General features: G+C 42.9%; 1 long non-coding RNA gene across 1 annotated transcript in view; it reads left to right on the top strand.

Moving 5' to 3' along the window:
• Window positions 1–1793: 1793 nt before the first annotated feature.
• The window catches only part of LOC137557669 (uncharacterized), a 204695-nt gene continuing 179249 nt past the window's right edge, over window positions 1794–27239 (top strand). The window contains exon 1 of the long non-coding RNA XR_011029607.1: window positions 1794–1874. This is a non-coding gene — a long non-coding RNA (uncharacterized lncRNA). The remainder of the gene's footprint in view (window positions 1875–27239) is intronic.

Genomic DNA, 27239 nt, shown 5'->3' with positions numbered 1-27239 from the left:
CATTTTGCTGTATGTCACCCCTAAATATTGTCTGTAATCTAAACTAATGTCCAGCCAGCGCTGCGTAATATGCTGGCGCTTTATAAATACAATAAATAAATAAATGCTTCCAGGGATGGAGATGTCCTAATTGGGCTTGGCAGAGAGTTGCAAAGTATAGGGGCAGCATGACAGAAGCCTCTGTCTCCAAAGGTTTTGAGGTGGATTCTGGGGTGACTAAGTTATTAGATCCTTTTGATCTAAGATCCACCATCAGTTCCCACACAATCTGATGAGATCTTTGAGAGGATTTGCAAACAAGAATAGCAGAAAATCCCCTAATCCAGGTGTGTAATTTTGTTGCATCATACCTAAAAATACTTGAGGCTATAATTGCTGCCACAGGTGCTTCAGCTAAGTTCTAAATAAAGGGTCTAAATGTCCATACCGATAAATACCCATATTTCAGTTATTTATTTTTTACTGTAAAGTGGTCTAAAATGCTGTGTTTACTTTCATTATTGAGTCTATAGATTAAATTATTGAGTGTATAGATTAAAGCAAACCTGAAAATAAACTTATGAGATAATAAATTGTATGTGTAGTACAGCTAAGACATACAGTAGAACATTAGTAGCAAAGAAAAAAGTCTCATGTTGTTTTCCATTACCAGAAGAATAAAAAAAAAATCAGTTATCTATGCAAAAGAGCTTCTCTGAGCTATTCGACCCACTGGGTCAAATACAGTCTTGCATTCTGAAGCACTTAGATGGCCAAGAAACAGCGAGGGACAGCTTGAGATAAGATTTTAGGCCTTGTTCACATTATAAATCACCAGCCCTATCGCAAGCGCTGAAGGGTTTATAGGTTTTTTTTTAAAGCGCTTTTACAATCGCTTTCTGAGCGTTTTTCACTTTTATAAGCGCTTTTGTGGAGCAATGTTTGTTTCACTTCCTGACGTTAGTCAGGAAGTGATTTTTTTTGACCCGGAAATAAATAAATACAATGTATTTATTTATTAAAGCACTCGGGAAATCGCAGTTCAAAGCGCTTTTTCAAGCACTTTGCAATTTCCCTATACTTTCTATTGAATCACAAACGCTCAGAAAATGGTGCAGAAGCCGCGTTTTCGAGTATTTTCTTGCTTGCTGGTGGTTTAAAAAACATTTTATGACACGGTATGAAAATATCACCTAGGAGAAAACTCAGGAGAAAAATTGAATAGCTTATGAGCCAGAGTGTGCAACTGTGACAGTATGATGCAATGTTATAAAACAAAAAAGCTAAATAACTTAAAATAAATAAATGAGACTTTTTTTTTGCTACTAATGTTCTATTCATTATCCACACTACACATACAATTCATAATATCAAAAGTTTTTTTTGTATTAAGTTTGCTTTAACAAGAGAAAAAAAGAATGACTAAATGAATGGGGGCCTGAATAATTTCTAAAGACTATCTATCTATCTATCTATCTATCTATCTATCTATCTATCTATCTATCTATGTACTGTACAAAGAAATACTGGTATGTTGGCTTTTGGAGGGATCATATATAAAAACAAAACTACCGTATATATTGCTTTCTTTGTAATGGAATAAATAAGATTTACATTAACATATACAAAGCCCTTGTTACTTTGTAAATCGACCACTAGATTCTATGTGCGTTGCTTTTGTGAAATAAATTGCCGTCCTCCCCGCTGTGCTGGGATTTCCACGAATCCTCACGGGTTAATTTTAGTTTTCATTTGCATAAGCAGCATTGTAATATGAATATTCAGCGACAGCCTTTGTACTAAATGTCTTTAATCAGCGCGCTGATAGAGCTGCGATTCCGGCGCCGCGTCGCCTATTCTCCCTAGAAGAACCTGATGCTGACAACGTAAACCAGGTATGATTTGCTATTATTATAAAGTAAAGGATTATTAATGGCGATAATTCTATTCTCTGCACAGTGAGCAAACACCTCTTTCTTTATATTTTTTCCTTGGCTTGTTTTCAGTGGTCAGGTGGATACATTCCTCGCCATTTGCATAAACATCAGCGTGTCATGAATTATTCACGAGGGTTATTTTAAACATCAGGCTCTTGCTTTGGATGGCACTGTCATGCTAGCTTGTGATTGGCTGGGAGCATAATGTTTTCATCACCAGCAGAATCTGCTTAAATACAGTGTTGGGAGATATTGTATTATCTTTATCTCTCTCCTTTTTTTTTATCATAATGGAATGTCCTTGGATGGGGGCATTGCTGGTGGTCTTTGTTTTTGGGGAAAATATATATTAATAAAATTCCAAAGGTATTGTCTTGATTAAGTGTGTGTAGCAAATATCAAGAGAGAAGATAGCTGAATTCCATTCCCCTGATCCCCCCACCCCCTTTCACAGGTTGCATAAACATGAGCTACATGCATAGTAAGAAGGTGTCATTTACTGTATATCTCCAACACACAGCTTAGCTCTATAGAATACAGCAAAGACATCTCCCATCACCCCCCACTCTTCTATTCAACAGTCACATTTGAGAACACGTATTTACACTTCCTATCCATTATCCCGGGGATGATGATGGGTATTTACATGCAGCCATTTAAATAAAAAATAAGTAAAATGCCCCCATCAATGGCAGGTCACGCAACACACCCAAACAAGTACAGTTATACACCAACTATAGAACACGTTGTATCAAAGATTCATGATGCACTGTAAATCACACACTCCCGGCTCTATAAATACACACTTCTACATATATCTGAACCACCCGGATTATCAGTACAGGGAATCATTACATACATTGACATATGAAAGTGTAAATAGTGATGTATTTTGTTAAGCAGATACTGGAGCAAACCTAAATAATGACTGGAGTTGTGTGATTTATGGAGATATGCATGTCTCATGCTGAAGTATGTGAGTGATGGAAGCCATAGCAATGTTGTCTAGTCTAGAGGTGCACTACGAGCAGACAAAACAACACATACCAGCAGTACAACTGGCTTTATAAACATCAAATGCTGTAGATGGGGAAACGTTTTGCATTAACTCAAGGCGGTTAACAGGTTCGTTTGTTACGTTCGGTTTGTGCAGACCAGAATCTTGAAATAATGGTGGCACTTAAAACGGACCCAAACGCAAAACTTCCTCTGCTCTAAAAGATAAGCATCAGCAGGATAACCTTTAAAGAAAAAACATTTCTTTGTTAAAGCTGACACAAATCCTGCAATGAATCTGCAGTGTATCTACTTCCTGCTTTCATGGAAGCAGACATAGGGTAACATCCTGTACTTTAAAATGAGCTTATCTGCTTTAGCTGCCATGGCAGTCAGGTGACACAGGGGCGAGATCAAATTTCAACTCGTGATTAGACACAAATGAGGGGTAATTAGACAGGCTAAACTCTCTAAATACATACAGGGTGCATTTCTCTATGTTTTCCTTCTGCCCTGTGCAAGTTCAGGTCCACTTTAGTATTTCATAATACAATGTGAAACATAACTACTACATATAGTACAATTCATTTGTATTTATTTTTTTTTTCAGCGCAGATTACTTTTATATTCTCTGCATTATGTGTAGGCCTTTTTTAAAGTGGTATATTAGTACTTTAATATACATAAAGGTTAAAAAGAATTATCTATCTATCATCTGTCCTATTTTCAAAAACTGAAATAGCATGTTATCAAAACCCTTTTAAAACACCTAAACAAACGTATGAGTTTATGTGCAGAGAAGCCTGTACATATAAACGAGGTTTTGCTACGTTACTGGGACATTATCAATGTTTTCTTTTGTTACTTATTGTTTATGCACTTTTAGCGCTTCTGCACTTTGTATGTTTTCCTGATGAAGCCCCCAAAGTTTATGGGGGGTGAAACATGTTGGGTTAGGTGTTGAGTAGTGATGCGTTTGTAGCATACAGTCATAGCGGGAGGAGCAGTAGGTAAAACACCCGATCAAATCCATATATCAAGTGGTTGTCAAAGGGTGATGTATTTCCACGTCCCATCCTCCTAACCACTCTGTATTTCTAAAAAGCAGTACAAGCGGAACCTGTTTTAAATGTTAATTAAAAACTAAGTTAAAATTGTGTATTCTTGAAATATCAGTACTGTGTTTAGTTTAGAGTTTATGTGCAGATCATTTTATTTTTTGAGGAGAAAAACAGAAAAAGAATGTATTTTATTTCAAATTGTTCCACTGTTTCTGCGCTTTCTTTTCTGCAATTCTATTTAAGCGCCATATAAAACAGTTGACATAAATTTCGGCATATTGACAAAGAACCCAGCGCAAGAAATAATGCCTGTGAGCTTGGTGAGGAATTGTTGCATTGAACGTAAATACAGGGACCTCTTTTCCAGAAGAACTTACCATCCATTGACTATTTTGGTTAACAGCAGGAAAGGCAGACAGATTTAATGTAATAACAGGACATCAACAGCATATAAGCGACGAGCGGCATTAGTGTACAATATATTTCCATTTGCTATGAGTAGAGTATAAGCTACATTGTCAGCGTAACGATTGTATTATATAGGCTGAAATAAGCAAATAAAAACAAGACTCTGAGTAGGATGCATTAAGCAATAAATTCACAGAACCAGAAATTCTCCTTGACTTTGAAATTACCCCTGTTCTTTTTAGTTCATGTTTTGAATATAATGTACAAATCAAAATAGTAGAAAAAAAACAAACACAAAAACAAATATACATCAAAAAATAATGCATTCATTCAGTAAGCATTTCATTTTATGCTGGATTTTTTAAAGCTAACACCTGATTTATATGTCACAGTGAATGCATTTAAATAAACCCTGCCAGCTTTAATGAGGATGCTGTGCAATTAATCATAAGCCATTAAAGGCTTACAGCAGGAATAAATACCGCGCATTCTACAGCACTCACAAGAAGAATTGTACCTGTATGATTGGAACAGGCACATGGGAAACTCTTGTTATGAGCAGGGTCTGTTAATGAGGAATATTCCTACAGATAGGTGATGCATCGTAAATATACATAGAGCATAATGCGGTGAGGAAAAAAAGCAAACTTGCTACAGGTTGAGTCAGTGATGTAGTTACCGAGCCATGGGTCCCAGTGCAAATGATATGCCTATGCCCCCTCCTTAAAGAGTAATGTTAGGGAAAAAATAAATCAATACAAAGCAAAAAAAAATAAATAAGAGAGATCAAGAAATGATTGATATTTGCCATGTAACCTATTCATATTGTTTGATCCACAATCAGCCTCAAGTAATCATCTTTACTACTGGCAGACATGGAAAAAAACAGACAGCACCAACTGCCATTATCTATAACCACGCCCCCTAACAATGCCATAGGCTAAAGGTTTTTGTTTTTTTTATAGATATACCTATGCAGAAAGGGAGATACTAGTTGCTTGGCAGTTGGAAACAGCTGTTATTTCCCACAATTAAACAAGGGTCACAGACAGGAAACTGTCAGGACCTAGGTCCTGACATCACACTGTGGGAGGAGTTTCACCACAATATCAGCCACACAGACTAAAAATCTTCAAATGGTACTAACACCCAAGCACATTGTTGCCCTACTTACCCAACCTGCCAAGAGCCACCCCGTTGTGTACTGCACTGTCATCCCTCCTCTCCCTGCAACAGTAGCTGAAGGGTTCATCTGTATGAGCTTGCGGCCAAAATTTTTACCCTAAGGATTGAGTCCCAATCCTTGGATGATAATAATAGTGCATGTGTATGCAACGCAATGTAGGTATACATGCTGGATGACTGTTGGCTGAGCAAGCCCTTCCAGACTGTTGCAGCGGATAATCTACTATGTGGTGTCCCCTGGTGTTGCATAAAGATCAGGAACAATGGGTCTTTAGAGTAAAGGCTCGTACACATGTCGGATTTTCGCTAACGACCCGTCGTTTGGACGTCTAAACGACCGGTCGTTTGGACCTCAAATCGGGCATGTGTACAGTCTGTCGTTCAGCTGATAAGACTGGACTTGAGCGATCCGCCAAGCGGATCACTCAAGTCCAGTCTTAGCAATTGAATGACAGACTGTAGACACGGCCGATTTGACGTCCAAAGGACCCGTCGTTTACAAAAATCCGACGTGTGTATGTACCTTTAGAGTTGCCTGACCAACACTCATGCACATTGTACCCCTCCTCACCCCACCCACTGTATGCGACTTGTTTGTGTGACCTGCTGACGTCCCTCTTCCTCCTTCCATAGCAATAGACACATTGCTGGCCTGTGGACTTCACACACCATGGCATTTTCACTTCAGACCAAGAAAACGAATGGGCGAAAAAAATATACAGTCTATGTTTGCAGGTTAATCAATCTCTTTCTAGATTGGAATCAGATCAGACAGGCTGGAAAATATCAATTGAAATAACGACCATCGTTTGTTGTTATGTCTTCAGAAGCTAATTATTCAAACCATTCAAATTATAGTGTGGACTGATATAATTTCAACTATAGAAGCATGAAATCATTGTTTCACCAGAATTCAATACTGTTTATTTTATGCCACAACTTTTTTTTCCACCAATGGTAATTAGCCGGGAGTGTTTAGATGTTTAGAGTGGCTGTGTGTGGATGTTCAGAGTGTTTATGTTTAGAGTGGCTGTGTGCAGCGAAGGCAGCAACAGTACTCTGGCTGTTGCCGAAGGTAGCGGTGGTGTTTTGGTTAGGTGAATGGGGATCAATTGTTATGCAGCCAAACACCGGATATTGGTAGGGGGATGTTAGGCTAGGTGACCGGGAATCAATTGTTATGCAGCCAAACACCGGATATTGGTGGAGGCAGGGGTGGGGAGTGTGCAAGTGGCATCCAGGGCTGACACCCAGGATATCAGCAATCACACCTGCTGGGGTCGAAAAATCAGAGCACAGTGTTTAGCTATCATATAGCCAAATACCGGATCGCATGCTTTGCAGTGCTCAGCTCCATTGGTATTGACATATGGAAAGGGGGAGGTTAGTGTTAAGCGGAGGTGGGGGAAGTTAGTGTTAGGTGTAGGTAGGAGAGGGTTAGTGTGAGGTATAGGATAAGGAAAGGAGATAGTAGAATATTGGTAACATTACCAATATTCTATGATCAGCAACATCTCATGCCCAATTTAACATACATTCTTTTGAAATGTACAGATGGATGTAATTATTACACCACATAGGGGTTAGTGGAGAGCTGGAAGAAACTCCTACAGTGTCTCCCATTTGTGTTAATACAATAAAGACACTCCTTTATCAGCAATGTAGGCTTTTTTGGTCAGGATTGGCATGTGTCTTGTCTCCCAAAATGGGGCGAGTTAAAAAGACATATGGGTTATTTACTAATTTTGGCAAATATGCACTAATTGTTTTGTCAAAGTTAGTTGAAATCTACACCTTGTTTGGGACCTGTTATCTTTGCCAGGCTGTTGATTTCAACTTCCCCACCGCACGATCCCACTGCTGCCACCGATCGCACTGTTCTCCCCTCGCCCTGCTGTCACTATGACAGCAGAGCTCGGAGAGCTGGACAGGAGCTGATTTCATTGGCTCCTGACCCTATGATCACTGTAGCCAACCTCATTGGCTCACATTGATCACAGGGTCAGGAGCGGTGAGCCTGCTGGTACGCAAGTGGTTAAGTTAGAACACCTACAGATAATTGAAAATTATTTCCACAGATTAATGGACTATAGACTCAGTCAATGATCTCAGTCCATTAGGCTCAGTGGGGAAGATGGTGCAAAGCACAGTATTCAGTGGAGAAGACATATATCTTAACATAATTAATGAGAGTGACAAGACTTTCCTGACAAGTCAAACCCCCCAGGTTCTCTGTAGTAAAATGTTTACAACATAAATGATTGTTACAGATCAGCTTTCTGACCAGTTACTCAGCAGGAAACTCTATGGGAAATCTGTTTAATTGTGATTTATGATAATTTCTAAGAAAAAATGATGTGTTCGTGGATCAATATAGCCAGTCTGCTAATAGCACAGTGAGGTTTTCACACATATGTCAGCAGAAGCATTGCTGAGGTATTTTAATGCAAACATAATTTCTGATATATATGACATGGCATGTGCTCTTAAATATTTAACAAGTAGTAATACTAATACTACTAAAAATCATCACCATATTATATATCTGTGTTTCTGAGGTAGAGGCCTGTGGATGCTACTATCTCCAAAGGCTTACAATCTAAAAGGGAGGGGAGGCAAGAGGGACACACTAGGTAGGGCTGCGGAAAAGGTGCTCAGCCAAGAAGGTTAAGGTGTGGTGGTGGTGGTGGTGGGGGGGGGGGGGGGTAGGCTATTTTAAGGCATATCTATGAAACTGCCACTGGGAGATATGGGCGCAGGGTAAAGCCGTTAAAAGGCTCACCCTGCTCCTGCACAAGTCCTGGAGGCGTTAATTCCTATTCCCTCTCCAGGCTGCTATGTACAGTGGTGGAAAGACGTAATTCAGCTTCCAGCCTTTGTTGGTGGCCAAATTATTATGTTTTTGGAGTCATTTGTGCTCCGTTTTTTGACAGCGCCCAAATCACTCACTGATCACTGCTATAGCCATAATTCCTATTACGGTCTATTATGGTTCTGGCTGCGCCCAAATCTCATGCGCTGTTTTTGAGAGGTTTGAGAGCTTGTTTAAAGGTGTTGGAGGAAAGGGCGAGTCTGATGGTGGGAGAAAGGGTGTTCCATAGGGTGGCGGTGGCTCTTAAGAAGTCCTGTAGGCGTGCATGTGAGTGAGAAATTCACAGTGCGGTTAGGTGGAGGTCACTGGAGGACCAGAAGGTGTGAGCGGGTATATATCTGTGGATGAGCTCAGAGATGTAGGTTGGGCACATCTTGTGCCCAGATTTGTAGACAGGGCACAGAATCTTGAATCTAATCCTGAAGCAGATAAGGAACCAAGGTAGGGCTTTGCAGAGGGTGGGAAGAATGGATGAGTCTAGCTGCCATATTGTGCCTAACGGCCCGTCCACATGCTAGAAGGATATCACCCGACAAGGTTTGGGACCCCATTCCTCAGGGGTCATCGCTGGGCCGAGGCCGTATAGACGCATAATTAGCCTGCAGGCAAACAACATGTTCTGTGGCAATATAAAGTAGGGGAAGGGGGCTGAGAGCAGGGAGTAGCGCAGATGTGACAGGGCTATTGGGAAGAACAAAGCTGTTGGATGTTCCTTGGCCATCGGGGGCTGCTGTACACATGCCGGATTATCGGTAGAGGCAGTCGTGATCTCCTGCTTCAGCTGACTTTTATCTAGCATGTTTATGGGCCTTAAATATAATTTATTAGGGAACAAGCGAAGGATGTTTTTGACCTCATACAAGTTCTCAATATGTGCAATGAGCAAACTTGTGGTAGCGATGTTCTATCAGCAGGAAAAGACATTGGTACCAGGTGTCAGCATGCTTTTACTTTACAGACTAACTCTAGGGAAACACCAGCAAGAACACACTGCTAGAAATACTAATAAAGAATTCAGCAACAGTGTTTCCAGCAATGATATCTGGGAGCCACTTTATGGTAGCTTTCTTGATTCCCTTGCCTCCACATTTTGGGACAGTTCTCCTGTTGTATTGTTGTACATGGTATATAACAGGAACTTCTGACCACAAAATCATATGTACTGTATATGGTGCAGGAGGTCCACATTCCATGTTTCATGGGAAAAAAATGATGAATTTTAAACTCAAATTATAATGAACCATTTCACTATAATATTCATTTGTCTGGGGTTTACAAGTTTGCCTCTTTTAAAGTCCCATACACCAACTTTCTTGAATCTTTCACCATTCTTGTGTGAAATTTAGTTTTTAGTATCTAAAAGCTCCATCTCATTCCCAGGTTATGATACTCCAACAGGGTAACGACCTAAAACACATAGCTAAAAATACCTCAAACTGTTCAAAACAATGGACCATTCGGAAGTGGCCTTTTCTGAGTCCTGAATACTGATTTGAATCCTACCAATTGTCCATAGAAAGACTGATACATGCAGTCTAAAGAAGGTACCCTTCAAACCTGACTCAGTTGGATCAGTTTGCTGTAGTAGGTTGACCCAAACTACCTGTTGATATGTGGGGCAGTCTCATTGAGGGCTACAGAAACCACTTGTTTGCAGTAATCACCTCTTAAAAAGACACTGAAGCGAAAAAAAAATGATATAATGATTTGTACGTGTAGTACAGCTAAGAAATAAAACATTAGGAACAGAGACATAAGTCTAATATTGTTTCCAGTACAGGAAGAGTTAAGAAACTCCAGTTGTTATCTATGCAAAAGAGCCATTGAGCTCCACGACGTTCAAAGTTGCAGAGAGCTCTGTCTTCTGAAGCTTGTTATCTCAACTGTCTGTCACTGTATTGTTTTTTCTCCTACAGAGGACAGGTCAATAGTTGCTCTGAAAAATCTTTATCTGTGTCTCCCACTGGAGCAAAGGGCCTCAACAAAGTTATGCCACCAGTTTCTGTCCTGGGTGATATTTTGAAAAACAGTTTGTTTACATAATGGAAATAGATAATCTGTTGAAGATTGTTCATATTTGTGTTAGTGAAAGTTAACCCTCATCTGTCAACATGAACTATCCATGGTTTAACACTAAACTAAAACTCACCTATCGCTAATCCAGTTGACACACCCCAACCCTCATACCATCCTAACCTTAATTCTGACCCAATACCTACCAGTAACCTAACCCTCATTCAATGCTTAACACTAACCTAACTTTCAATCCATGCTTAACACTTAACTAACCCTATGAACCTAACACAAACCTATTTTTCACCACCTTCATCTTACACTCTCCCAGTCCTTAACCCAGGCTTTCTCAACCAGGACGTCCTCCGGGCTGTACTGCGCAGGCGCAGAAGTTCAGGCGCTATTCGTGACCTTGAGACTGTACTGTGTACTCCTGTCTGTTTATTGCCTGAGGAAGCGGGAATATACCCGTGAAACGCGTTGCGGTTCTGTTCATGGAGTATGTGAATAAATTGTCTTTATCTTAAGCGACAGCATCGAGATTTCTGAGTGGCCGGTCCACCGCCGCCACCCGAATATTTTAAACATTTTGGCATATTTTATCCTTTTGGCGCCTCTGTACATCTACCAGTCCTTAACCCAGGCTTTCTCAACCAGGACGTCCTCCGGGCTGTACTGCGCAGGCGCAGAAGTTCTGCGCCTGCGCAGTACAGCCCGGAGGACGTCCGATGACGTCAGTGACACGCAACTTGGAGCGCAGAAGCAGCCCGACCTGGCAGCTGGCCTGGCCAGGTCGGGCTCGCCACCGGAGACCACCGGGAGCCTGCGGAGCGGCGGCGAGGGCACCTCCTGCCTGCCACGGGCTGGAGGAAGCCCCAGGTAAGTGGATTTGGATTTCTATTTTTTACAGCTCCTGCGTGAACCTTCCCTTTAAAGGGACTCCGAGCAGTGCAGAAACTATGGAAAGATGCATATCATTTTAAAGCTCTCTTTCTCCTCTTTCCAATGATATATAAACCGCCGGCCTACGCCTTTTAGTTTTCGCTATTTTCGTGATTGAAATTGCCGCGGCCGCGATTTCATTCACGAAAATAGAGAAAACTAAAAGGCGTATGGCGACGATTTAGGTGTCGTCAGAAAGAGGAGAAAGAGAGCTTCAAAATGATAGCCATCTTTCCATAGTTACGTTATATTACACAGGGCGACTTTTTCTGCTGAATGGAGCTGCTGACTTTGAGAAAAAGTCGCCCTGTGTAATACAATGTAACTATGGAAAGATGCCCACCAACATAGCTTTCTGTTGGTGGGGTCTGATCCCTGCCAGGATGTTTATTTTTTTTAATAAATATTTATTGTATTATTTTGTAAAAAAATTTCCTTATTTATTTTTTTTTTTTTTCAAACATCCTCCCTTCTCCAGCCAGTCAATAACCGCAATTGGCTTCAGCCTATAAGAGACGATCACTCTCCTGTCTCCCAGGGGGACAGCCGTGTCACACGGCTGTCCCTAGTACAGTGCTGCCATAGATCGCAGCGCTGCACATAGTAAATAGACTGCAGTTTTGCCATCTAACAGTCTCCTAACGGCAATCGCCGCTGGGAGGCTAGAGCTCCGTCATTCAGGCGGGGATGCGTGCGCATCGGTGCGCATGATCCCCTGCAAACTCCACCCCAGGACTGCACGCCGATCGGCGATAGGTGTTTCTGGGGCTGCCGCCGCGTCCTTGCCAATTGGCGTGGAGCGGTCGTCTAAAGGTTAAAGAGGGACTTGCAAAAAGATAGTAGTAGGGGAAAAAATAAATTAAGACATTGCAAAGTGAGACATTAAAAAAATAGAAGATAGATCAAGAAATGATTGATGTAAAGTAAAATTTAGCATTAAAGTTCCTCTTTAAATACTATTACACACCAGATAGCTCTTCTTTTTTACTGGATATCTACATCTTATCAGCTTTGCCATCACAAACTACTCCGAAAGTTTATATTTTGTTTAAACCAGTTAAAGATTTTTTGAGGCCGAAAAAGTTTGCCTTCAATTCAGTTCCAGGCAAGACACAGTGCTGTCGACAGAAAACGTCCTCATGTAATAAGTTCAGCACATCAATGTGCCGAGGATCGGTAACTTTATGGGACTTAAACTGTGTTACGTAGACTGCCTAACTTCAATATTGCCTTCCAAAATAAGATTTTCTGCCTCTTTGAGTTCTCTTTGGACTATCAGATATGTAGACATCCAGAAAGTAGATCATATTGAAGAAATTGACAGCTTTGTGTGCGAGTTGAAAGCAGGAGCAAATATATGAAGAAGTGGAAAGAGAAAGAGAACAGCGCAGTGCAGAGAGCCCGGTGATTAAGGAAGTTGTCAATACATTCTGACAGTTAGCATGCTCTGGGATTTGAGGTATTTCAAATAGAGATGCTATCGCGCAAGAAAAAAAATCAACAGAGATCTAATGACTCTATCACCGGTATTGCATTATTTTACCTCGGGTTTTTTTGTTACCTTACCCCGAGTAGCATTAGGTTTTTACCGATGACAGATAAATTGCTTGGCATTTGTTTTTTAAGTATCGCCAAAACCTGGGAAGAGAAAAGGACATGTCATATAATGGTATGTATGTACAGCAAATATACTATGAAAGGTGTAATGCAGGAAGGCACAGAACCATATCAAAGTATTCATTTTAGTGACATGAAACCTGATTGGCTGTCATTACGGAGAGGCAATATTGCTCAATTCCATGTAGTTTGGGATTTAAAAAAAAATGTAAAATGACTTTTTTTTTTCTAAAGCAAAATGTATTGAATTCTGTGATGGACTTAAAAAACAACTTTTCAATGGGCAAACAAATGGAATCTTTAAAGTGAACCCAAGGGGAAAATAAACAGACGAAATAAACAAATATATTTATTCTCCTACTCCTAAAAATTACTTTTTAAGTATCCCAGGGTTTTTTTTATATTTAAACACTCACAAAGTAGATTAAATGTTTTACTGTCTCTAATCAGGGGCAGCCTATTAAGTGTCCCAGAGTTAGAAAATGGTCAATAATTCATGTTTTTGTTTTTTTTATTTAGAAAATATAGCTGTACAGAAAATGCACATCATAATTGGACATACAGTGAGTAAAGAGTCCATAACAGTGAGAATTTGTCAGCAGTTCCCAACATTTTTAGTTTTCCCCCAAAACCCCCAACCCCACATTAACCTTAAAAACAAAACTTACCAGTACATATTAGCAAAGCAGGAAATGATGGACATAGTATACAAATCTAGGATTGAGCTCTTACGAACCTCCCCTTACAATGCACTTAGTCATTCACATCTAGTCATTTGTACATTCGAGTTTCCCCAGAGTGCCGTGCAGTTGCTCTATACAGTACCATTCCGTGCATTTGAAGGGTTCCATAATAAAATTTATTTCCGCTGTAGTGTACTAATAAACTTCCTCCACCTCAGTCATAAAGAACCTTTTTGTGTAGGTACCGTATTCATATGGGCTAAAGTTATACATTTTTCTCTTTCAAACAAGAATCTCAGCTCTTTCTTTACTTGCCCTAGTGTAGGCGTAGTTGGATAAATCCACCTATTATAAATCACTTTTCTGGCTGTAATAATTACAGTATGAGCTAATTTACTTGGCATAGCCTTGGGTTTGGTATTTACACCAGGATCAAAGTAGTTGAATAATAAAAGAAGAGGATCATTTGCTAAAGCTATCCCACGCAAAAAGAAGAGATGATCGGGCATTCCCAAACACAGTGAAATAATGGCGCATTAGGGAATTTGCACTTTGGACATTTGGGTTTATATGCAGATGTGGGAGGATTTCTATAGCGAATGTGAAATGCATACTTTGCTCTATGTAGGAACAGCGATCTCCAGCAAAACAGGCCCGCAGCCTGGACCTTACGCCTATCTGCGTTAGGCGGTCCTGGGGCTGCCGCTTCGGCCATGCCCATCGGCATGACGCAGTTGGCTAGAAGTTAAAGTGTAACTGTCGGGCATAAAATCAAAAATCAATTATTTATTTTTATCTGGAAAACAAGTAATAAGGATGCTAATCAGGCAATCCAAAAGTTAAAATAACTACTACTTTTCTTGTTGATAAATTATCATTCCCCAGTTTTCCTGACCCTTATTTGGTACACAAAAAGGAAGTTGCAGGGCAGCTGGGTTGTCCTTTTTTGCTTCTCTACTTCCCCTCAAACTTAACTAATGCAGCCCGATTGGCTGAAGCCTCTTTCCCTCCTGTTTTCCCCTCCCACGCCTCTTTTCCTCTATGATTGGTCAATATTTCTCATGCTGGGACAATGCACTTTCTACAGTGAAGGGTGGGCAAATCAGGCAGAGAGTAAGGGAGCGAATGACATCAGGATTGGCTTCAAAATAGCCACACTTAAAATGGGAAATGCTAAGAAGGATTTTCTCTTTTTTTACAGTAGAAAAAATCACTAAAATCAAAACATGGATAGTGCAATACATATGTTATGTAGGCAGAGCAAGTATTTATCTACTTATATATATGTGAGTTTTTTCTGAGATAGTATGGCTGACAGCTCCTATATAACAAGCCTTAAAAGTCAGGCCAAATTGTAAAGCCTCCCATTCCTTTGCAAGTTCAAGATAATTAATGTATTTTATCTCTCCCTGTCCTCAGAAGTTGTATTCTGCCAGGAAAACTTGTATAATAGTAACTTGTTTATCAGTGATGTTTACTTTATTCCCAACAAGACAAAAGCCGTCACTTACATGCCTAGAAATTAACTCTTTCAGGCAGCAAAATACATCAAGTAAAACAGTCTGGTTATTAATGTTTTGTACTGTAGATACACATGTTTATATCATCATGTCACATATTGCCTCTGGTACACTTTAAGGAAATCTGAAGTGAAAATAAACTTATAAGAAACAATTGTATCAATAGTCCTTATCCTAAATAGTAGGTCAGTTTAACCTGTGCCACAGTCTTATAAAGGTCACTGAAATACAATATTGATCTGTGGGTTCGCTGCAGTGGGTCCAACAACTGAATAGTTCAGTCTCTTTGTGCACCAATGGAGTCACCGCTCGGTTCCTCCCTCTCGCTGTGCGCTGGTGGTTAGCCTGTCAGCAACATTGAGGACCGACCAGTTTGAGCATAGCAGCGTGGGCTAACCATCTGTGCACAGCGACAGGCAGGAACTGAGCAGGACGCCGCAATGACTCCATTGGCGCACAAGGAGACTAGAAGGACATCGTAGCAGCTATTTGTGATGTGCCAATTATCTGCCTGGACACGTAAGTGCAATGTATATGCACCCAGAGGCAGTGTTTTATAGTTTTACACTATTGTTGGTTTTTATATTTATTGAGATACATCATTTGGATTAAAGAGCCAGTTAAGATCTAGAAGCTTGACGTGTGTCATCTTGTTCCTGTGACCGATCCCTAAGGGCCTATTCCACCTGAAGGTTTGAGGTGGGACATCTGGTGAGCAGTTACAGTGTGATCACTGAGAGGTGTAGTGTTGCACTGGTTGTGGGCACTCCACACGGAATGAGGTTGATTGATCCCACATTGCTGTAGCAGTACTACTCTATGTGGAGTTTATGTATATCTTTAAGAGTCCAGGATCTTCAGTAGAGATGGCCCGAACGGTTCGCCAGAGAACTTGTTTGCGCGAACTTAGCTGGTTCGAGTTCGCAGTGAACTGCGAACACTTTGCGAGTTCGACCTGGCCCCTATACTACATCATTGGGCTAAACTTTGACCCTCTACATCACAGTCAGCAGACACATGGCAGCCAATCAGGCTGCACTCCCTCCTGGAGCCCCCCTCCCCCTTATAAAAGGCAGCAGCGTCGGCAATGTTCTCACTCTGTGTGCTGCTGTATTAGTGAGAGAAGGGAGAGACATTGGAGAGATAGGGAAAGCGATAGTTAGGAGGTCTGTTAGGTTGCTCCTTGCTGATATTTGTTCATGAAAAGCATCCCAAGACTGCTCTTTTGAGAGCTAATGTTCTTCTGATGTGATTTTTTGTGTGTGTGTGTGCCACGGACACTGCATATACAGCCCTGTCTATCACAGCTGGCCCTTGCTAATTGCTGTACTGTGCCAGGTCCAGCACATTCAGTGCATACCTTTTACTGCCTCTGTGTGACTGCACTTTGTATTCTACCACCAGCAGTCAGGTCAAAAAAGTGTTCAGTACGTCACCTTTATCAAAATGAATGAGGCATGGATCCCGGAGGGCTACTGTCTGCCCGAAGACTAAGTCAGTCCCCACACACAGCATCTCTGCCTGCACGCCGTGTGACTGCCTGCCCCAAGAGTAAGTCAGTCCCCACACAGCATCTCTGCCTGCAGGCCACTTGACTGCCTTCTCCGCCACCACCAACAGGGTCCAGACCAGGACTCCAGGTGGATTCCTGAATTTAGCAGCGGCCGCTAACAAAAACAATAATAATTTTTTGTGGTGCGTGTACATGCCTACCTAATTTTTCTGGCTGCACTGCGGCTGCAACAACAAAACAAAAGGTATGTACATGTGCCAATTCCCCTTCGTGATCGTTACCTTGCCGCGGTGAAGGGGCTTGCGTATAACAATAAAGCAATGACCGGCTATATTAGTGTGTTGAGGGGCACACCTGATCCAAGATCATAAGGTTGTTGCTTCATTGTGGACAGTTCTGTCATTGAGCTACCTCAGCATGACCATATGGGCTTGAAAACCGCTATCACCTACACTCTCGCCATCATGCGCACCTGTCCAGCACAGCCATCAGTCACTACACAAACAGCTGTTTGCGGTGCGTTACACACTGAGTTTGGTCTATCGGTGTGAAGCAGTACACTACTTACACTAACTGCTGATCCATGTACACACACGCAAGATGTTTCCAAGCACTTTAGACCTCCAATTTATCATGCAATGTGATTTCTGCCTTTTAGGGATTATAAACCTGTTGTGCGGCAAATCCGTAATTTTCCCCGGGACTTTTGGCGTGTATCCCACCGCCATGCCCCCCTCCAGGTGTTAGACCCATTGAAACATCTTTTCCATCACTTTTGTGGCCAGAAACAGTGTTTTTAGTTTTTCAAGTTCGCCTGCCCATTGAAGTCTATTGCGGTTTGAAAAGTCTGCAGGTTCACAAACTTTTTCGGAAGTTCGAGTTCGAGGTTCGCGAACCGAAAATCAGAGGTTCGAGCCATCTCTAATCTTCAGTCTAACACACATGGCCCACCTGAAACCTGAGGTTGCTCTGGTGAGCATTTAGATACTGGGGATTGTGTTCTGCACAGAGAGTGTCATGGTTTATCACAAACACGAGTCTTCTTGAGTATGGGAATTCCAGCCTGAACGGTATCACCCTATGTGGAGTCTTATTTTGCATAATAAGTATATGTGGAGAGCGCAGCAAGATTTGTATTGATGTATCCTAAATAGGACTTTCCAAGAAACCCATAGTCGTATTTAATTTCGAACGGTTTGTAACATCCATAAGTTAAAAAAAAATGCCAAAACTAGTTAGTGCCCTAAAAATAAATGTAAAGCCCACTTTATTTTCTAAAATAGGTCCCTAGATGTCCCCCTTTTTGTTTCTTTTTACCTGGTCTGAGTGCCTTTGCCTAACTGCAGGAACTGTGCAGTGCAGTTTTCTTTTTAGGTAAAGTAACAAGCTTATCTCAGCATGTAAATAACAGAAAGCTTCCTATTATCAGTAAAATAAGGACCCTATGACCAGAAGGTAATTGAATTCCCCCCTCCTTTTGAAGAGGTTTCCCAGTGATGTAAGCCAGCAAGCTGTGGCAGTCGGGAGGGAAATTTAACACTGTGTTTAAAATAAGAAAAGGGCAGAAGTGATGTCACTTTTGGCATCACAGAGAAACAGTAAAGATGGAAAGCAGCAGAAACCTTATTTTCTTTTTTTAATATCACATTCCTCCTAAATCTGCCAGTGAATGCTAAAAACAGGATAGGTAAGCTACATAAGCTACACTGCAAGCATACTTGCGGTGTAGGCTGGAGCTGCTGGTGGACTGTGCAGGCGTGCCCGTACTCATGTGGGTGCAGCTCAGCCGCGCTCATGCACAAAAAGGAGCGCAGTGCCGCAGTCTCAAACTTCCAGAGTGTCCCAGGCATCGTAGTGGTCTCAAGGAGGATGTTGGAAGCCCAGAGTCTTCCCTCTTGGCGGCAGGTAAATATATTTTTTGTTAGCATCAGCCTTGAGTTCTATTTAACACATAGGTTGGGGATAAAATTCAGGTGATGATTAGAATCCTTTCACAAGTGCAGTTTGATTATTATTTATTATTAGGGCCTGAGCCCACTAACGCAGTTGTGTCCGCTTCTATCCGCATTTCAGCATCTGTAACATTGATGTGCTGCTGAAATGTGGATACAACTGCGCACAACTGCGTTAGTGGGCTCAGGCCCTTAGTTAGTATTTATATAGCGCCAACATCTTCTGTCTTAACTGTCCCTCAAAAGAATTCACAATCTAATCCCTACCATAGTCATATGTCTATGTATGTATCGTGTAGTGTATGTATCATAGTTTAGGGCCAATTTAGGGGGCAGCCAATTAACTTATCTGTATGTTTTTGGGATGTGGGAGGAAGCTGGAGTCTCAGAAAGAAATCCAAACAGACACGGGGAGAACATATAATCCAAACCGGGAACCCAACACTGCAAGGAAAGGGTACTAACCACTACGCCACCATGCTGTATACCACTAAGCAAATTACACTATAGTGACAGAATATTCCAAGGGTCATGCAATACATTAAAAAGCAGACCAGACACGAGAGCCTGTGATAGAGAGCAGCTTGGCTGAGAGGCAGCTGCTATAACAATGCTGAAGTCACCAAGGATTAATATTGCAAAGTCATGGGAGATAATATGGGGAGCTAGGAAGCAAAATTGTCCCAACGTTTTGAGATGAAAGGGCCAGTAGACTGACAGCAGCAGCTATGAGGGGAAGGAAATGGATGAAAAAAGACCTTGAAGTGAAGAGATGATGAGAGATGGAGGGGCAGGGGGAACTCTGTAAGTGTAGCAAAAGGATGGGAGGAGGCCACCACCTATCCTGTCACCACCAGTGGCGTACCTAGGGCATTTGAGACCCGGTGCTGGGAATTATTAGACACCCCCCCCTCCCAAAAAAAAAGCAACCAGATATAGGTAATGTAGTTGCTCCAGTAAAGGTAGCATAGTTGCCCCAGTATAGTTGCTCCAGTATAGCTAGTATAGTTGCCCCCAGTATAGCTAGTATAGTTTCCCCCAGTGTAGGTAGTATAGTTGTCCCCAGTGTAGGTAGTATAGTAGTCCCAGTGAAGCTAGTATAGTTGCCCCCAGTGAAGCTAGTATAATTGCCCCCAGTGTAGGTAGTATAGTTGCCCCCAGTGAAGCTAGTATCGTTGCCCCCAGTGAAGCTAGTATTGTTGCCCCAGGAGGAGGAAGATGCCACTAATATATGGAAGGTGAGAGAGCAGAAGGAGGGGTCCCAGGTGAGGGAGGGGGTTCTGGCCCCCCTTCCCGCCGCTGTCCCCGCTACCCCTCCTTCTAGCACTGCTTCCCCTCCTGCTCTGCCGCTTTGGGGGGTCGTGGCGACACCCCTTCGCTGTCAGTCACCCAGTGCGCCACGCCCTCCTGCGCCACACCTAGATGTATAATAATCACAAATACCTAAGAAAGCAAATTTCTGTTTTTTAAATCATCTTAGTAAGGAGGCTTTTTGGACTCTTTCAGCCCCTTACACACCCTTAGGAGTTCTGGTTCACCGTGAGTTTGCTGGCCAATCTGTAACTGTGGGTGCTTCGTACTCCATAGAGCCATATTAATCCATGCCATGCATTGATTATTATTTATTGTATTTATAAAGCGCCAACATATTATGCAGCGCTGGACATTAATTTAGGCTACAGACAATATTTAGGGGTGACATACAGCAAAATGACAATACATGAATACAAGAAAGACCAGATCACACAGCACAGTATGAGTACAAGGTAATGCTTAGTCAGTCTTTGGATGGGAGCATGGAGATTAGGCAAGTTATGTTCACTAAAATGCATAGCATGGGTGCACAGTAATGGAGGTGCATGATCAGGTAGGACACAAAAGGAGGAGGACCCTGCCCAAAGGCTTACAATCTAGAGGATTGATGAGGATCAACCAATCTAAAACAGTCTCTAGGCATGTTGGACTAGTTTGGCTCTGTAATTTTAACAAGCTGACATATCATTGCATTCCAGCAGTTGGGAAGGATCTGCATATTCAGCAGTGATGCATTGTGGGACACCTCAGAGCTCACTCCAACCTGAATAATCACAAATACCTTCTGCTTTAAGAAGGCACATTTCTGTTTTTCAGACCTAGATCTGTGAGCGAAGTGGGAAGAGGAGCATTCGCCAAAATAAAACTTTTGCATAAAAAGAAAAATGGCAATAAAAAAAAACCACATAAATTACCGTATATACTTGCATATAAGCCGACCCGCGTACAAGCCGAGGTACCCACTTTTCCCTCAGAAACCAGGAAAAAAGTGATTAAGTCACGTATAAGCCCCCTCCCCAGTATAGCCCCCTCCACAGTAGCCAGATGTGCCCCAGTACAAGTCATCCCCTCTCCCCATAGCCATATGTGCCCCAAGGATGATACAGCTGTGTCTCAACTTGACTCTCAAGATGCCACTAGATGGTGTCATAGTCATGAGACACAGCGATTGTCACAAAGGAAGACCATTGCACCGCTGACACATTGCTTGCACGCTCCACTCTACAAACCAGGGGACACAGGTAGTCTAGCGCACTCTGCACACTATGTTGCAGGGTATGGGGAGCATAGACAGCAGGGAGCCAACACAAATCATAGTGAAGCTGCCACTCAAGCATGGGACTCATTAACCACACAAGGCGATGCTCTAAAATGGACAGACTGGGCAGTGGACACAACAGCCTCAATTCACTAAGCTTATCTCCTGTCTTTAATAACGTTTCTAGAGTTATCACCATGGTGATGAGGCATGTCGTATTCAGGAAACATTTTACCTCAGGCACACCTAAAGTTAACTCTTCTGTCTTCAATCATTAAAATAACTCCAGAATTATAAAGTTAAAGACATGCTGTTAATAAACTGCGTGTGAAAATAACTACAGAGGAGGTAACTTAACTACAGAGGAAGTAACTTAAGGGCTCTTTCACACCAAGACGTTGCGTTTGAAGCGACGTTATGGTTGCACAACGTGCCCGTAACGCAACGCATGTTACTTTTGAAGTGTGACGTTATATTGACCTGCATTATGTGTCTCTTGGTGCGCCGTTTTCGTTACATACTGATAGAACGAAAACGGCGCATGCGTCACATTTTATAAAAAATAAAAAACATTATTGAGCATGTGAAAACAGTCCAACGTAGCTAATAACGCATATAACGCACCGCATGCAGCACTTTCTAAATATTACTACACGTTACACACAACGCAACGTGAGCACTGTGAATGTCACACATACTTTGTGTTGCTGTGTGTTAGTCTGCGTTATTACTTTTTATAACGTGCAACTTTAACGTCGCACTGTGAAAGCAGCCTTAAGTGAACCTCCGAACTAAAAATCTACTCCGCAGAACTGAAAAGGCTTGGTGTTTCTTTAACAGTTTCACAGCATCAGAACTTTGTTTTTCTTACCAAAACATCATTTTAGCTGCATTTTTAGCTAAGCTCCACCCATCAAAGAAAACTGCCCGGGCTTTTTTTCCCTGATGCTGTGCAAAGCATGATGGGATTTCCTATGCTGTTATTCACGTTGCCTAGCAACTGGGAGGGGTGATAAGCACACAGGACAGTTGGAACTGTGTCTCATGCTCCCCGTCACCTCCTTTCAACCAAAAAGATGGCTGCCCTCATGAAATCAAACATTTGCCTGTTCTTTTAAAACATGGTGGGTAAGAGATTATATTACCTATCTATTTTAATGAACATAACTGATGCAACTTAATGACAGTATGTTTGTTTAGGCTGAAGTTCCTCTTTAAGGAATGAAGAGATAAGATGACTCTCTCACTGTGTGGTGGGAGGTTTTCTCTTGCCGTATTATCTCCAGCATGATCTTAGTGAATTGAGGCCAATATCCATAGTCAACATCAACTGGAGATGCTTATTATATAGTTATTTTATCTCAACTGGGCACCTCCTGCACAACATTTCTGCTGTGCAATATGTTCCCTGCCCGTGACCCTTGGAGAGAAAACCAACCTGGATGCCCACCCCAGCAGTCCCTATTTTGTTTTTCATTGGCTTCTGACCCCGTGATTACTGAGAGCCAATCACAGTTATCACAGGGCACAGTAGGGAAAGGATTGCTCTGGTCCTAAAAGGGAACCTGAAGATCCTGGGATCCTCCGCCTCTAACCCTTGTAACCATATAAACTGAACAAGCATGCAGATCAGGTGTTTCTGACAATATTGTCAGATCTGACGAGATTAGCTGCATGCTTGTTTCTGGTGTTATTCAGGCACTACAGCAGCGAAATAGATCAGCAGGGCTGCCAGGCAACTGGTATTGTTTAAAAGGAAATAAATATGGCGGCCTCCATACACTTCTCGTTTTAAGTTCCCTTTAAAGGACTCCCGAGGCAAACAGCTTCATTTATCTTTACTTACCTGGGGCTTCTTCCAGTTCCTAGAAGTAATTCTAGGGGCTGGCGCAGCACCGATCCTCCATGGTGTCCCGCTGGCCGTTCGTAAGGATCGCCGACCCATCAACGGGTCATCGCCTTTGCACACGCACAGTACTGTACCTGTATGCTTGCTGTACTGTACTAGGCTGTAACGATTGGTGTCAGCACGCAGAGAGAATCTGATTATTGGTGATCTGCAGTATCACCAAGAATGCAGATATATACCTGATTATTGATGATCTGCAGAATCACCGATAATACAGATATATAACTACCGTATATACTCGCAAGCAAGCCGACCCGCATATAAGCCGACCCCCCAACTTTTGCCTGAAAAAAAACCAGGAAAAAATGATTGACCCGCATATAAGCCGGGGGTAGGAAATGCTGGCCGCATGATCCCCCCCAGTGTGTCCCAGTATAGCTAGTATAGTGCCCAGTATGGGAAGGTAGTGCCTCAGTAAGTTAGTAAAGTGCCCAGGATAGCTAGTATAGTGCCCAGGATAGCTAGTATAGTGCCCAGGATAGCTAGTATCATGCCCAGGATAGCTAGTATCGTGCCCAGGATAGCTAGTATCATGCCCAGGGTAGTGCCCAGGATAGCTAGTATAGTGCCCAGGATAGCTAGTATAGTGCCCAGGATAGCTAGTATCGTGCCCAGGATAGCTAGTATCATGCCCAGTATAGCTTGTAAAGTGCCAAGGATAGCTAGTATAGTGTCCAGGATAGCTAGTATCATGCCCAGGATAGCTAGTATCGTGCCCAGGATAGCTAGTATAGTGCCCAGGATAGCTAGTATAGTGCCCAGGATAGCTAGTATCGTGCCCAGGATAGCTAGTATAGTGCCCAGGATAGCTAGTATAGTGCCCAGGATAGCTAGTATCGTGCCTAGGATAGCTAGTATAGTGCCCAGGATAGCGAGTTTAAGGCCTCCCCCACCCCCCCTCGCTCCCCCCACGGCCGCTGCTATTACCTTAGCTCCGCGGCTTCCTATTCCCCTGTCCTGCTCTTAACAGCAGCTCTGCCCCACGGTGGCTGCTGCGTGATGACGGAGGAAGTCGCAGAGAGCGGCTTCCTGGTTACTATGGGAACCTCTCTCTGCACTTCCTCCATCATCACGCAGCAGCCACTGTGGGGCGAGCTGCTGTTTAATTACGAGCAGGACAGGGAATAGGAAGCCGCGGAGCTAAGGTAATAGCAGCGGCCGCGGGGGGAGCGGGTGGGAGAGGGCAGGGGGAGCGGGGGACAGGCACCTCACTCGCAAGCAAGCCGACCCCCCAACTTTTGACTCACTTTTTGTGGGTCCAAAATTCGGCTTGCTTGCAAGTATATACGGTAACCTCTGGACACCTATGGGTATGTAAGTGTTTGGTGTAACAGTAGTACTTTGAGTAATGCACCTGCTGGGCAGGTGATATTAAGCAGTAAAGGAACACTGCTCTGAGAGCACCGGAACCTTCCAGCAGCCTGATACTCTCCAAGGGGTGGAGTCAGGCTGGGGACAGGAAGGGCAGAGAGTGAGTGACACCTGAAGGTGGATGTCACTATCTGATCTGGAGACTATCTCTTAAGAAGAGAGATAGCTCTCGAGGTCGGACACGCCTGGTCGGTAACACACGGACAGATAAGGTACAAAGACAGAAGGCTGATTCGGTATCCAAGGCAAGCAGGGTCTGGCAACGGAATATCAGATATGCGAGGTACCGAATCAGAGGACAGAAGAGTAGTCAAGAAAGCAATAAGTCATAACAGATATCAAACAATGCCTAGTCTGGGTGTGAGGTCCGTGGTCTCCCCACCCTGGAACTTATCTGGAGTATAACACAAATGATAATACAGTTCCCTAGTCTGAGTGCGAGGTCAGTGGTCTCAGCACCCTGGAACTAGTCTGCAGTATAACACAAATGATAATACAGTTCCCTAGTCTGAGTGCGAGGTCAGTAGTCTCAGCACCCTGGAACTAGTCTGGAGTATAACACAAATGATAATACAGTTCCCTAGTCTGGATGTGAGGTCCTTGGTCTCTACACCCTGGAATTAGCTTAAGCATAAACAGAATAACAGTTCAAGTAATCTGGCTCAGTGTGAATTCCCAGGTCCACCTGGTTCAACCACACTGTTGGATCTGACTAAGGTCTGAGTGCTTCCACGTAGTGTTTCGCAACGGCAGACAATTTGCAACTGGCCAGCAGTAACTATATATGGAGTAGTGCTCTCCAGCACCACCCCTAATTGATCAACCAATAGTATCCTGCTCTGGAGTCAGCTGATCGGCGTGAGCAGCTGACTCTCTCTGCCTAGTATAAGAATTCTGCTTCTCAGCGCGCGCACGCGTATTCCTAAGCCTGTGTGCACTAACAGATTCAGCCACACCAGACACACGCTGCCGCGTGCAAACCGCCACGCTGGATGCGGAACCAGCCACCTTACTGTTGTTGCATGCGGTGGCTTTTCCGCGTTCTGCCCTGCTACCAGACACATGCTTCCGCGTGCAAACCACCGCATTGGACGCGGAATCAGCCGCCACCTCAGTAGCACACGCGGTGGCTTTTCCGCGTTCTCTCACATAGGCTAATAGTAACCCCCTGAAGAGGTAGGTAATCAAGAGTGGGTCCTATCCTGCCCCCTCTTTTACTTTGTCCTCCTGACTCACTCACCTACCACTATATACAGCATCTTGTTTGGAATATACTGCTGAGCATATAAAGTGACCCTGGGTTTTTGCATAAGTTCACATGCAGTAACTATCATTCGCTAAGTTCAACCTACTACACTATTGGCTCTTGTGCCTCTCCCTTCTTGTTTTTGAGGTCTAATCGGACACGTTTGTGAAGAGAATTTCTCTATAGCTGGTGAGGAAATGTGAGAAAACAGCAAGAACATTTCTAAATTATATATATTTCCTGTGCTATAACCTTTATACTATGGACTAATTCCATGCAGGTTTGCTTGGGCTTTACTGTAAAGGGTAACAGGACCAATCAGAGCTGGGACAAGGTCCTCCAGCACCCAAGGCCCTCTATCCCTCCCACCCCAGCAATCACACACTAATTGCTATTAGACTAAGAGGCGCCCCAGGGCCCCCAACACCTTAATCCCTAGTTATCTGGCTTGCAGTCACTGCCATTTATCCCCTTTTCTTTTTTCTCTCTGCTTCAAACACAATATGGGATTGATAGCTGAGTGAGTTGTGCGCCCCCTCCTACACTGCGCCCCGAGGCTGAAGCCTCTCTCACCTCTGCCTCGGCCCAGCCCTGGGACCAATAATATTTTATAGCGAGCCCAAAAACAATTACTTTGTGAGCGTGTCAGACTGGCCCATTTCACCATTGAGAAGCTGCAATAGAAGGCTTACAGTGTCACTGTCATGCCAAACATCTGAGTACCACTCCAAGATGATCACACTGCTAAGTGATTCCAACACATACGAATTAATAAGGACATACCACCGGTACCCCAGAAGCAGTTATACGAAGAAGGTGATAGGCTGGCTGCTTACTTCTGGTATAAAACAACAAAGTAATGTGACTACAGCATACTAACCTGGCAACATTTTATGGCACAAGAAAGTATACAAATATCCGGGCACCAATCAGCAAGATAATGCACAAACTCCTTTAATCCTTCCCCAAGAATTCTGACAGACGAATTGTATGGCCTAACAGCCGTTTCACAGAGAAATCTGCTTCTTCAGAGGCAACTTATTGTTGCCTCTGAAGAAGCAGATTTCTCTGTGAAACGGCTGTTAGGCCATACAATTCGTCTGTCAGAATTCTTGGGGAAGGATTAAAGGAGTTTGTGCATTATCTTGCTGATTGGTGCCCGGATATTTGTATACTTTCTTGTGCCATAAATTGTTACCTACTCTTCCGGAGGCACGGTCTCTAACCCCTGCTACCCCCTTGGGGCTGCCTACCAGGGCATCTAGTGCCACCCTATCCACTCTTCTGGTTGCTGATAACCTGGCAACATGTGGTATGCTATATTCAAAACTAAACAAACTGAGGAGATTCATTTTAGGGAGAGAGAAGACTAACGTGCCTCATGACATCACATCCTGCCTCATGCCTCATGACGTCACATCCTCGTTCACATACAGTATAACCTAATGCAGAGGAAACAGACT

Source organism: Hyperolius riggenbachi, chromosome 1 (assembly GCF_040937935.1).
Source record: "Hyperolius riggenbachi isolate aHypRig1 chromosome 1, aHypRig1.pri, whole genome shotgun sequence".
NCBI lineage: Eukaryota > Metazoa > Chordata > Amphibia > Anura > Hyperoliidae > Hyperolius > Hyperolius riggenbachi.
The sequence above is the reverse complement of the archived record's forward strand: the minus strand, read 5'-3'. Positions and strand labels throughout refer to the sequence as shown.